Below are 13,318 nucleotides of genomic sequence, written 5' to 3'. Positions count from 1 at the left end.
ACCCCTACTCTGGAAGAGCACAGTTTTCATCTCAGTTTAAGAGAGAGGTTTCCATGGAATTATGGGACTCAGCAGTAGAAAAAGCTATCCTGAGAGGTCCGAGCATCCCATCACTGGTTTATTACAGTCGGTAGCTTGGTGTTGGTAGAACCACTGGAGTAACTGGAAGGGAGAACAGATGACTTAAAACTTCTGCCAGTCTTTCCCACTAATTTTCCATGCTTCTCTGATAAAAGTTCTCTGGTTTAGCTATTCGAATATGTACAGTTTAATGGAAAAAGACTTAACCTCCCAGATGTGCCTGTATTAAATTCTGCTTCGTAAGAGTTTGTGTAATTTCATTTTTATCATCTTTATTGAAATATATGTACATAATAAAATACATTTCAAGTGTGTAATCCAAGTAGTTTTGAGAAGTGTTTTGACAGATGTATATGTGCATGTACTAAACCCTAGTCAAGATATGGAACACGTCCATCACTTCAGAAAATTTCCATGCCTCTTTGCAGTCATCTTTCTCAATACCTGCCCCTTGGTACCATTCATCTGATTTCTACCACTGTACATAAGTTTTAGCCTGTTCTAGAACTAACTCCATAATAATGAAATCATACAGAGTAGACTCTTGTATCTGGCCCCTTTGACTCAGAAGAATGTTTTGAGATTCATCCATCATTATTGCATGTTTCAGGAATCTGTTATTTTTTATGGCAGAATAATATTTTTCCATATACAAGTGTTTATGTGTCCATTCACCTGTCGATGGATATTAGAAATGTTTATATTTCGTTGACTCTTGGCATAAAATTGCTGTGAATATTCCTATACAGTTCTTTTTATGAATATTTGCTTTTATTTTCCTTCAGTAAATGTCTAGGAATTTTCATAAGGTAAGTGTATGGATAATAGTGTAAGAAACTGGAAACCTTTTTTCAAAGTGGTCGTACTGTTTTATACTCGGACAAGCAGTACATGGTTGTTCTAGTTGCTCCACATCCTGTAACGTGGTTTTTTCAGTCCTTTTTAAGTTTAGCCATTCATGTGGGTGTAGGGAAGTATCTCATTATGGTTTAATGAGTATTTCCTGGTGATTGATTACGATGACCATTTTTTCACGTGCTATTGTCCATTTATGTATTTCCTTGTGCCTATTTTTAAATTGAGTTATTTGTCAGCTCTTTGTTATGTTGTTGTTAGGTCCTGTCTAGTCACTTCTGACTTGTAGCAGCACTGTGTACGACAGAATGAAACACTGCCCAGTCCTGTGCCATCCTCACAATCATTGCTATGCTTAAGCCCATTGTTGTAGCCCCTGTGTCAGTCAACCTCGTTGAGGGATTTTCTCTTTTTCACTGACCCTCTACTTTACCAAGCATGATGTCCTTCTCTAGGAATTGGTCCCTCCTGATAACATGCCCAGAGCACACAATGTGAATTCTCACCATCTTTGCTTCTAAGGAGCGTTGTGGCTGTACTGCTTGCAAGACAGGTTTGTTAATTCTTTTGGCAGTTTGCGGTATATCCAATGTTCTTCTCGAACACCATAATTCAAAGGCATCAGTTCTTCTTTGGTCTTCTTTATTCATTGTCCAGCTTCGCATGCATATGAGGTGATTGAAAATACCATAGCTTGGGTCAGGTTCACCTTAGTCCTTAAGGTGATACTTTTGCCTTTTAACACTTTAAAAAAGGACTTTTGCAGCAGATTGGCCCAAAGCAATACATCGTTTGACTTCTTGATCGCTGCTTCCATGGGCGTTGATTGTGGATCCAAGTCAAATGAAACACTTGACAACTTCAGTCTTTTCTCCGTTTATCATGATGTTTCTTTCTGGCCCAGTTGTGAGGATTTTTGTTTTCTCATGTTAAGGTGTAATCCATACTGAAGGATACTGATAAGCTAATGATAAGACCCTTTAGCTTTGAATTGAGAAATGAGGAAATGTAGCCTCTCTTCCTTTTTTAAATGGAATAGTATTCTTTGGTTCTTGGTAAAATGGAGTAAAGACATGCCATCCTTTCCTTCCCACTGTATAGAATTATAAAACCTGGATAGAATACACTGACAAGCAGAGGAGTGTGGGGCTTTGAGGGACTCTTGAAAAGTTTTAAACTCTGGCTGTTTGAAGCAGTATTTTGGGAACATTTTCCCTTAGTGTGATGTGTAGAATGTATTGAGTAGAATACCAGTAAGACGTGATGAAGTCATCTAGAGGTGGATAAAGGCCTGGAGTTGGGAAATAGTGGGAATAAAATAAAAGGGTTGGAGAGCAGATATTTTAAAATACAGGTTGATTGTGTTTTGTCATTTAATGTATGGGGGTAACCAGGATGAATGAATTAGAAAGACAGAAATTTTGGTCTTTTGTTTCCGGGACACTGGCACTACATTTGACAGAAATAGAAAGGTAGGAAATGATTTGATGATTTTAGAGCCCTTAGGGTCAAACAAGTGGGCATAATGGTTGGAACAAACTAGAGGTTAGTGAACAAATGGAAATGATGCTGTGGACAGTTTGTTCAAAAATATGCTTATGAATAGAGAAGTAGGAGTAATCTGGAGTTGGGTGCGTGCAGGGGGAACCATAAACAAGATCATTGCTCTTTCCAAATTTGGAACCAGAGTAAAGAAGACAGTAGATATGGAAAGAATGCACGTACTAGGAATAGAAAGAGTGAGTTGAGGGTTATTTTTATTTTATTGAGTCCAAGACAGTTCCTAGGACTAGAGGAATTTGAAATACCCTTCAGCATGTATCTCGGAACTTGGCTGGTGAACATAAATGATGTAGTTGATAAAACACACACATGCACACACATACACGATTTAATTAGACATGGAAAAAATTCAGTATTCTCTGCTCAGGAAGGACTTCGTCTGGTGCCAAACACACATGCGCTGTTGCAGTAACCACATTGGCCATGTTTACAATAGGGTGATGGATTTCTAGGGGAGATGAGTTTTAATTACAAGATGAAATGGTCTTTAATATTAACTAGTATTTGTTACGCGTTTGAGCAAAGGCAAAATCATGTAAAAAAAATCCTGTTTTAACTTCATTAGAAAGGGGTTAATAGCTATTAACTAACAGCATCTAGTTAGGAAGCTGGGGTAGGGGAAGCTGTCAAGAGTAGAAAATTGTCTGGGTACTATTTTGTACCACTCACAGATTGACTTTTTGGGGTCTAATTCTTCAAGGTTCTAGAGATGAATTGCCGACCTGAGAATTCTTTGCAAGCATATCCTTCCTTTAATTAGAAGACAGTTAAAATATAACTTATATGGAAATAAAAGAAAAATACAAAGAAACTATCTTAAGTTTTTTTTTGTTGAAGGTATTTTTGTTATCTTTAATAGGAAACTCCTAGCTTGAGAGCAAGAGAAAGAATTTTTGAAAAAGAAGGTTAGGAAGATCCATAGAATATTTTCCTTTAGCTAGCCCCTTTTCAAGTATATTGTAGTCCCAGAGGTGAAAGCTGGAGTTGTACTAAAGTGCAGTGTTTCCTGGGGTGCACACACCTTGTGTACTATAGTTTGGTGAGTGTCAGGACATTGGTCACGTCAGGTGACTTGGTCTTTCTGGCTTGTTTTTTCATCCGTGAATGAGGGAACAGGAAAAGATACTCCAAATTCCATGATTTTTTTGGTGGGCAACCTTGCTGTCTTAGTTGTCTAGTGCTGCTACAACAGAAATACCACAAGTGGATGCCTTTAACAAAGAGAAATTTATTCTCTCACAGTCTAGGAGGCTGGAAGTCGAGTTCAGGGTGTCAGCTCCAGGAGAAGGCTTTCTCTGTCGGCTCTTGGGGAAAGGTCCTTGTCATCCCTTTTCACCTGGTCTAGGAGCTTCTCAGCATGGGGATCTTGGGTCCAAAGGACATACTCCTGGCTCTTTTTGCTTTGTGGTATAAGATCCTCCTGTCTCTGCTTGCTTCTCTCTTTTATATCTTAAAAGAGATTGACCCAAGATACAACCTAATCTTGTAGATTGAGTCCTTCTTCATTAACATCATAGAGGTAGGATTTACAACACATAGGAAAATCACATGAAATGACAAAATGGTGGAGAATCATACAATACTGGGAATCATGGCCTAGCCAGGTTGACACACATTTTGAGGGGACACAATACAACCCATGACACTTGCCTAGCTCCTAAATGTCCAAAGATTCCCTCCCCTTAATTTGTTCTCGTGACATGTGTAGAACCAACCTCAGTGTTTGGCGTCAGACTGCTTGACACTCTCATGTTCATTATGGGCCTTTCAAACTTAAGCGAAGTCTTCTTGAACGTGTTTACTTTTGTTTTAATTAATATTTTTAAAGGTGCATTGAAGGCTGTCTTCTGCTACTAGTGTCTTAGCACTGAGTGGACCCATCCATGTTCATGGCTTTGGGTAATTAAGGATTTGATCAAGTTAAGTGCCTCGTGCTTATAAATAGTTCATGTCTTGTAAACAGAGCTTGGATTGTTTTTTTTTCCCCTTACATTTTCACATCTTTGCCTATAGTGAAACTCACCTGCTACTTCACTTTACCTGTGAGAACCTTTGAAATATCACAGCAGCAGTCTTAGCATTTTCTTAGGCAGAGTTGCTTCGTTGTCATTTGTGTACTCAGCTCCTCCAGGCCATTTATCTTTTCTGATTATTTGTGAAATCCATCTACACCTCTCTGTCTGCTTCAATAGATGTTTTCTGTATCTTTCATTTGGGTTCTCTATCACATCCTTCACCATGACTGAAAATATCCTTAATTCCATCATAATTTAAGCTTTGTTTTTGTTGTTGCTTTGAATAGTCCATGTTGTAGAATCTTTTCAAAGCCTTTAAAAGGGATAAATAAATTACACCTATGAGTTACATTTGATAAATACTTACATTTCCTCTCAGGGAATTCTGAGAGATTAGTCTTGTGTGACTCTCTATTCCCTCACTCCCCCGAGGAGACAATAACTTGGTTCCCTATCTCTCAGTAGGGTTGCTTGTTCATGGAGTGAATTGACTTGCCCTGTGTTTCGGGTTAGTTTTTCAGGAATCATGAGACGCACTTATCTGTACCTTTTAGGGTTTCTTCTGGACCTCTTGAGAACACTTAGAGTTCAACTGCTCATTTGCCTACCATGTGACACAGTATTCCTAGTAACTTAGGTGGCCACAGTTCCTTGAGATTGTGAAAAGTCATGGTTGCCATTGAGTCCTAGTAATTTATTAATATCAATGTATTTTTGTTACTTTTTTATTTAATATCTTTAACTTCTTCAAAATTTATTTCAGATCTCTCTTAGTTTCTTCAGTTAGTACTGAAGCATAGAATCCACAAGGTTTCTTCTATCTCATTTTCTTCCCTGAATAAGAACTTTTTATTTTTGAATTTTTGTTACTTTCAAAATGATTTTCAAATTCCTTTTCAGGGGTCTTATTTCTTTTTTCAAAGAGTCTGTCTTCTTCCAATGAAAACATAGTTAGATGAGTTACTGTTTCTCTCTCCATCATAGAACAAATTTTTACTGCAACAGACTAGCAAAAATATTTTGACCAGTTAATTTCTTCTTCAGTTTAGTTTCCTGATTTTGTTTATAACATGGGCTGTGTCTTTGATTTTGGAGCCTATCTCAACGTAATTAATGTTTTTCTTTTTTTAAAAATAGGTTTAGTTAAAAAAAAAAAAAATTGCATTGATTTTATTGCATTTGTGTTCACCAGTGGATTCAGTATCTAAGAAGGCTGTCTGGCAAGTGCATAACCTGAGTGAAATGTCAGGGGACAGATGGGAAAGGGGTTCCATGAGAACTGGCTGAATGATAGCAGTTCGACTTTCTGAAAAAGAGCTTTGCTGGCTTTCCTCTCTTCCAGAAGTGATATGAGGAAAAGCTCAACCTTCAAATCAAGGAGCAGCTGTTTTCAGGCTGGTATTCAGTAAGAGGAAGAGATAAAAATGCTTTCAAATAAGGTTTTAACCCTGTGATTTATTGAGACTATCTCACGATCAGATGTAAATACAAAAATATAGTTTTGTGTAATATAAATAGTTCTTCTGAGTTTTTCTAATGATACTGCTTCCTTGATTAGGGCAAGAAATTGCATTTAGAGTAATTAACTTACTCAAAACGTGAGTATGAAGGCAACGAAGCTTATTCCTGGTTGTGTAGTTAGAGATGATGGAAATTATTACAGTGCTTATGTACAGGTAGGGTATTCAAGCACGTTTGAAATTTTCATCATCGGGTGCTGAAGATCAAGCTCATTATATAGACACGTCCTTATTGATCCCCGTGGTATGATCTGTTCATGTGAATCTATAATGAGCCTCTCAAGTATTGATTCTAACAGGCTAGGCCATCACCCCCACAATCAGCTCCAGAGGCAGGAGATTCTCCTTGACGTGAACACTTCTCCGTTAGAAAGAATTAAAAGTACATTGGAAAGAAGCAGATTAGGAGAAAGACGGGCATTTTGGCAGCCAAACAGTTTTAGCTCTGACTTCTGGGGTTTCTGATCTCTGATTACTCAGCTTTCAGCACATTAAAATTTAATGTGATCTTCATGATGAATCTTTTGTGTATACTATATTAAACTAAATAGTTCTTTTTCTTAGGTGCATTTTACATCTTCCCCAGGTGGAGAAATTAGGTGCTGTGTCTCTGTATTTTTCCTCTTTGTGTCTGTACATAAGTATAATTTGTCAGCCTTTGCCATGATGGGAATGACTTGTGGTGAGGGAGGCTGAGGTGTTGTTTCATGCTAATTTTATAATGTGTATATACTGCAGAAGTTAGACAAAGGAGCTAAGTTAAACAAAGATCAAGAGCTACTGCCAAACCTAAAAACAACAATGGCACAAAGAAGAGAACAGAATGCAGGGTCCAAAGCCAACAAAATCCAAATGTAAATTTGCTAGTTGACAGGCTTCACATGTAAACGGGCTATTTTGGCAACTGGTGGAGTTAAAAATACAAAAGACACCGCTTAATACAGAAGCAAAAGTAATTGAGGTTCTTTTTTTTTTTTTTTTTTTTAAGAAAATGGTCTTTCAAATTTATAGTAGCCATTTAGTTTGTATAAAGAATGTTGCCTTTCACTTTTGTTAAAATCCATTTATTGTTTTCTTAATCCCATTACTAGTGTACTGTCTTTCTTCATATTCATGAAAGTTATTTTGGGTGACATAAGAAGAGGACGTGACCATTACACCAAAAGTTTACTGAGTGCGTTTTTTCCCAAGTCTTACATTGGAGCCCATGGTTAGGTTCCTTTCTTGGTATCTTTGCAGCATACTTTATATTGTGAATTTAATTGCTGTTTTCCTAGCCCTTACCTGTGTGGCATTTACTTGATATCATTACAGAAGTACCTTTCACCCAATTTTATGTCAGAGAATAAAGCAAATCCCTGGCTACTTATGGGTCTAGCTCCTTTGTGGCTCATCTGATGGCCGTGAGCGAAGGGAAATAAAGTGGGGAGGTTTCTTTGAAGATAGATAAACAGAACACTCTTACAGAAATAGAAAGATATGGCTAAAAGAAATATGTATCATTTTCACTGTGGTCAAAAAACAACTGTTGTGATTTCCCCCCATTGGTTTATATTATTTACCTGTGAATGTTTTTCCTTATGAATTATTAGGTATTCTTATTCATTTACAGCAATATTTATATCAGTGAAATGTCAGTGAAATACATGATACTGAACTGACGTTTTTGTGTTGGCACTTGAATTGTACGTACTTGAGAATAAATATTTAAATGAGATAGTGTATGTTAGGCTAGAAGTGGTTCTGTGTTTGTCCAATGATTGTAGTTTAACTGCTGATTTTTAGAATTTATCTTTAAAATATTCCAAATAATATAAACTCATTTCAGAAAATGTGAGAAACAAAAGGATTAAAATATTTATCCAACTCTTCAAATGAAACTATTACTTTTTGTATTTCCTTTCAGTTTTTCCTCTGTGCATTATCTTTAAATAGTTATAGTAAATATGCATTTTTATTTAAACAGTGATGGAGATTTTTTTTTTTTTTATTAAAAGAAGCTTAACAGATAAAAGAGAAAAAGGTAAAATGATGCCGTGCATTCAGATCGGATGCATTCAAGTCCGAAACAGAAAGAAGAAAGCTTTTGAATTAAATGAGAAACGTGGGGGAAAAAAAAAGGATGATAGATGCTACTGCAAATCCTTGAACAAGGAGAAGGTGGTAACTAGGCTTTACATGACTGTATTTCTATAATCTTAGAAATGCATCAGAATACATTGTAGTAAAATCTATATGGTAATGAGCTACAGTACTCTACTGTGACTAGAATAATTAACATTTGTGTTTTAAATTTTTTATTGTTCAAGAATTTACCTGCAGATTAAAAAAAATTAAGTGCAGTTTACCACTTCTTATCATATCATGTCATTTAATTATTACTTTCTTAATGAATTTTTTGTTCATTAGAGAAACTCTCCCTGGACAGGGTTCATATTTTTTCTTCTTGCTGAAAGTGATAAATTTCAGTCAGAGAAAAAGTTATAAATTTGTGACTGATTCATCCTAAATTTTAGCAGCTTTTTTTTTTTTTTTTACAACCTTATGGTTCAAATTATATCCTTTTTTATTGTCCTCCAAGTTAAAGTTTACAACTCAAGTCTGTTTCTCATACAAAAACTTACACACACGTTGTTATATGACCCTAGTTGCTCTCCTTACAATGTGACAGCACACTCCTTCTCTCCACCCTGTATTTCCCATGTCCATTCAACCAGCTCCTTTCCCCCTCCGCCTTCTCATCTTGCCGCCAGACAGGAGCTGTCACATAGTCTCATGTGTCTACTTGAGCTAAGAAGCACACTCCTCACCAGTATCAAGAAATTATATGCTTCTTTAACTTTACTTTTTTGAATTACAACTTTTCATTGACTTTCGGTTGCATGTGATTTTCCAGGTTAGTTTCTTACGAGAGTGTTTAAGGATAGCATCGTCTGTTTAAAAACAATGTAATACGTTTTCTACACAAACATTTGTCTGAAAGTCTAAATTGGCAGAGGGGGCACTTTGGGGAAAAAGCTACCTGTTTTATTGACGTTGCCTTACTTGATCATGTGTGGTGGTGGTGGCCTCGAGAAACTGGTTGAAACTTGGTTCGCTTGCAGAGTTGGCGGGAGACAGATGTGGTTTTGATTACTATGAAATAAAAATATGATTATTTTCCCTTCCCCTCCTCTTCCCTCCTGAAGCACCACTGAACAGTTTATAAAATGCTCACATTTTACCCATCTTTTCTTCGATTTTGTTAATGACGTAATTGAGGAGGTCAGGAACCCACATCTGGTTTCTTGCTCATTGGTGGAAATGCACCTAAACTGTGCCTTTCATCCTTAAGGATTCTTTGGGTTGAAGGTTTTAAGGAGAAGAGTGTAGCTAATTCAGCCAAAGGTGAAAGAGCAAACTCAAACGAATGGGTTCCTACTTTAGAAAAAATTGCCAAATAAAAGCATTTTGCTATTGACATAACTCTTCCGTGGGGTCTTAAATACTTGAAAAGGATTCTAAATGATATCTAGAAAACATTTTAAATGATACTCAGGAGTACAAATAGGCTATTTTATCATAGATGTTTGTAGAATAAAATTGTGAGATTCTAGCCCTTCCCCTCTATTTCAGAGTTAGCTAAGAAGTGGGTCTGTGAACAGTTTCTTTGAGTTAGGCTGTCTTCTATTAGTATCTTGGTTACCCTCTTACTTCCAAAAAGACTGAACAAATAATGATTTCATATACTTAAAACTATTGAAAAAAAATCCTTTGAGTAGATAATGAAGATTCTTACTATAGGAAATTGTAGTGGAGGTAAATAACCAAAAATTAATTCCCTTAGGAAGATCTCAGCCATGAGCCAAAATCAAAGATGAGTTTTTTAGGTGTTAGACAGTAGCATCATACTGCTGTGTGTAAATATCACAAAAGAATTCATTCCCCTTCCTTTCTGTTTGGATTGTGAGGGAAAACAAATATTTCTGAACTGTTACAAACAAAAAATCAGCCTCAGCTGAAAGAACATATATTGAACGTAACATATATTTGTAATATGATTTCTTCTACCCTTCACTTGCATTAAATTTTTAGAAGTAACATTACATTTACCTCCTCGCCCTTTAAATGTAGTTTTCTTCTGGGTATAATTAGATGGTCACTGTAAGTCGGAATCGACGCGATGCTGTGAGTTTGTTTGGGTTTTAACCATCTTAAGCCACCACTTACATTCCTCCACCGAATTTGTAACAGTGGTGGAGGACTAAGTCCTAGTTCTTACCTTGTGAAAGGCGCGCACTCTCTGTAATTTAGGTGTATCGGTATATCATTTTGGTTTGTATGAACTTAATGAATGTAATTTGCTGATATTTGTTTGACTTTTGTGTTCCCGTATTCTCTGGAAACCTGCAAGTTTATAGTTATAGGTGTAAAGAGCCATATATGTTCATAACATGATAAAACCCACATTTAATTTAATATTCATCTTCAATAATATTTTGTTTTTAATAATATAAATTGCCTTTATGCAGCAATTCTTGCCTCTGTAAGAATTTGTCATTTAGACAATTTGTCCTTGGGTACCTTGTATAGTTTTTCACAGCATAATTATGTTAAATATGTGTCAGCATTGTCATGTTTGTGTGGGTAATGACCAACCATTTTTTTAGTATTGCTAGTCTCAAAATTGGGATGAAGGAATATTCATTGTAATAGGTAACGTTTGAAAGGTGATGGAAAAGTAAGGCTTGGATGTTGAACTTTTAAAATAAAGACTTTCGTCTTTGTTCATATAAATTAATAAAAATTCTTTTAGATGTTTGCTTTTTGCTGCTCCACAAAAAGCAGACTACGGCTCTTATATCAAAACCTCGCCACAAGGATGTGGACTTCTTTTTGAATGTCAAATGCAGACCTCTGAAAATCACTGTCTCTTTTTTTTGGAGTCTCTGATACAAAGTGCCAATTGCTGTAGGTACCCACTAGTATTTCCAGAGCTCTTACCATGGCTGTGGAACTCTTTGTAAAATTTTATGTTTTCTTTTCAAGTTGTTCTTGGTATTTAAATTAGTTGGTGTGTGAGGGAGAGAGGGAGCCTCCAAAAAAAGGGGGTATGCTAAAAAAAAAAAAAGGCACAGAAAGGAAAAAACTTTTGGGGGGATAAAATTTACCATACAGTGAAATAAACAAATCTTAAGTATAACAGTTAAGTAAGTTTGATAAATGTAACACTATGTAAGCAACACCCCAATCAAGATAGAAAACATCTCTTTTGTGTCATATAGTGGAGTACTTCCAGGATGGAACACTTACTCCTCCAGCTGCTGGGAGTGTATGGACGCCTCTTAGCAGAGTCTCTCTTCAAGAGTTGCCTTCTGCTGGAGAGAGCCGTTGTCTAAGGTCAAACCCACTTTCCAAGGGCAGCCTGCACTCTGTGGCTGGGCAGTGCAGCCTGGCGGGGAGTGGGGAGGACAGATATCAAGGTCTTGGCCCACTTACTGTAATTCGGGACAGCTCCCAAGGGCTACTCAAGTTCCAGAACTCCCTATATGATGAACTGAGTCACTTGTTGCTACTGTATTGCAATTTAACTTCTTGCTGTGCCCAGCCCTGCTGCCGTTATCTCATCACAGGTGTTGATCATGACAGCACTTCCCGTTGGACGGTCTTCTTGCATGCACACAAGTCTCCATCTCAGAGTCTGCTTCCCAGGAAAGGCAACCTGCAAAACCCAGGAAGTTCCCTCAGGCCCACTCTACTCAAGCCCTACCTACCTCAAACGATCTTTGTTTTGATTTCTATCATCATGGGTTAGTTTTGCCAGTCCTAGAACTTCATATAAATGGAATCATAGTCTGTTCTCTTTTGTATCTGGCTTCTTTTGCTCAAAAGATTCATTAAAGTTGTATGTTTAAGTGGTTTGTTCTTTTTTATTGTATTCAGTAGTTTTCCACTGAATGAATAAAACACCTTAGTTTTATCTGTTTGCATATCTGTAGGTATTAGGATAGTTTCCAGGTTTTGGCTATTGTAAATAAAGAGGGAGAAAGAGTTTAGCAAAAGAGTCTAAGTAGGAGATAATGAAAGCCCAGATTAAAAAGGTGGTCTGGAAATGGAAGTAGACATGGCTCAAGAGCCATTCATTCGTAAGGAAAACTCAATATAGGGGCAGTGGAGGGAGAAAGGAAAGGAAAATCAAAGATGGTGCCAGTTCACAAGCCTGGTTGACCTGGAGTATTATAGTACTATCCACAGCATAAGGAGCTTTGGTGGTGCAGTGGTTAAGTACTCAACTCCTAATCTAAAGCTTGGCACTTTGAACCCACCAGTCACTCCATGGCAGAAAGATGTGGCAGTCAGATTCCATAAACATTATAGCCTATGACAGAGTTCTACTTTGTCCTATAGAGTTGCTGTGAGTTGGAATCGACTCAGTGACACTGGGTTTGGTTATCCAGAGTATTAGAAATATTAATAATCAGAGTGGTATCTGGTCCAAAGGCATATGAAGGAGAAGGAAAGGATATTTGAGGAGTTTGGCTTTAGATGTAAGTTTTAAGTGATGCCAAGAGAACCAGATGAAACCTCTGGCAGGCATTGGGAAATTCAGGACCCAAAGTGCAGAACTGAGTTTAAGGCTTGGGAGTGTGCATTTGGAAATAGGTCATTTAGAGGGAATGGGCAGTCCAAGGGGTAGAGCATAAAACAAGAAGAACGTTAGCTGTTACTTTACGTTTTTTTTCACACAGAAGAGGAAGAAGTGAAAGGATACAGAAACAGAGGCTCAAAGGTTATTGCCATCAAATCCCAGAGAGGTGAGGTGATTAACGGGATCAGATGCTATAGATCAGGGGTCAGCAAAATACAGTCTGGGTGGGTCAAATCCCCCATTGACTGTTTCGTAAATAAAATTTTATTGGAACACAGCTCGTTCCATTTGTTTACATATTGCCTATGGCTGACTTTCCAGTACTACATCAGAGTACTTGGTGCCGAGACTGTATGGTCCACAAAGCCTACAATCTCTATTGTCTGGCCCTTATAACAGGAAGTTTGCTGACCTTTGTTACAGAGATCTAAAACAGGAAGACCAAGAGGAGTGCCATTATATTTTATGATAAAGACGCCTTTGATGCCCTGAAAGAGTTCGGTTTTATTCTGTAAACAAATGTTTCCTAAGAGCCTGCTGTGTGCCTGGCATTTGGTTTTCTTGGTGTGGTCTAGGAAGAGGCTAGATTGCAAAAGATTGATTAACGGATGAGCAAATGGTAGGGAATGAAGGCAGTAAATGTAGATTTCTGTCTT

General features: G+C 37.2%; 1 protein-coding gene across 8 annotated transcripts in view; it reads left to right on the top strand.

Annotated features, from left to right (window-relative positions):
• TCF12 (transcription factor 12) overlaps nt 1-13,318 on the top strand; it is a 340,614-nt gene that overhangs the window by 80,890 nt on the left and 246,406 nt on the right. The window lies entirely within an intron of this gene.

The sequence above is a fragment of the Loxodonta africana genome, chromosome 13, assembly GCF_030014295.1.
Source record: "Loxodonta africana isolate mLoxAfr1 chromosome 13, mLoxAfr1.hap2, whole genome shotgun sequence".
NCBI classification, from domain to species: Eukaryota; Metazoa; Chordata; class Mammalia; order Proboscidea; family Elephantidae; genus Loxodonta; species Loxodonta africana.
This window is presented reverse-complemented; position numbering and strand designations above follow the sequence as displayed.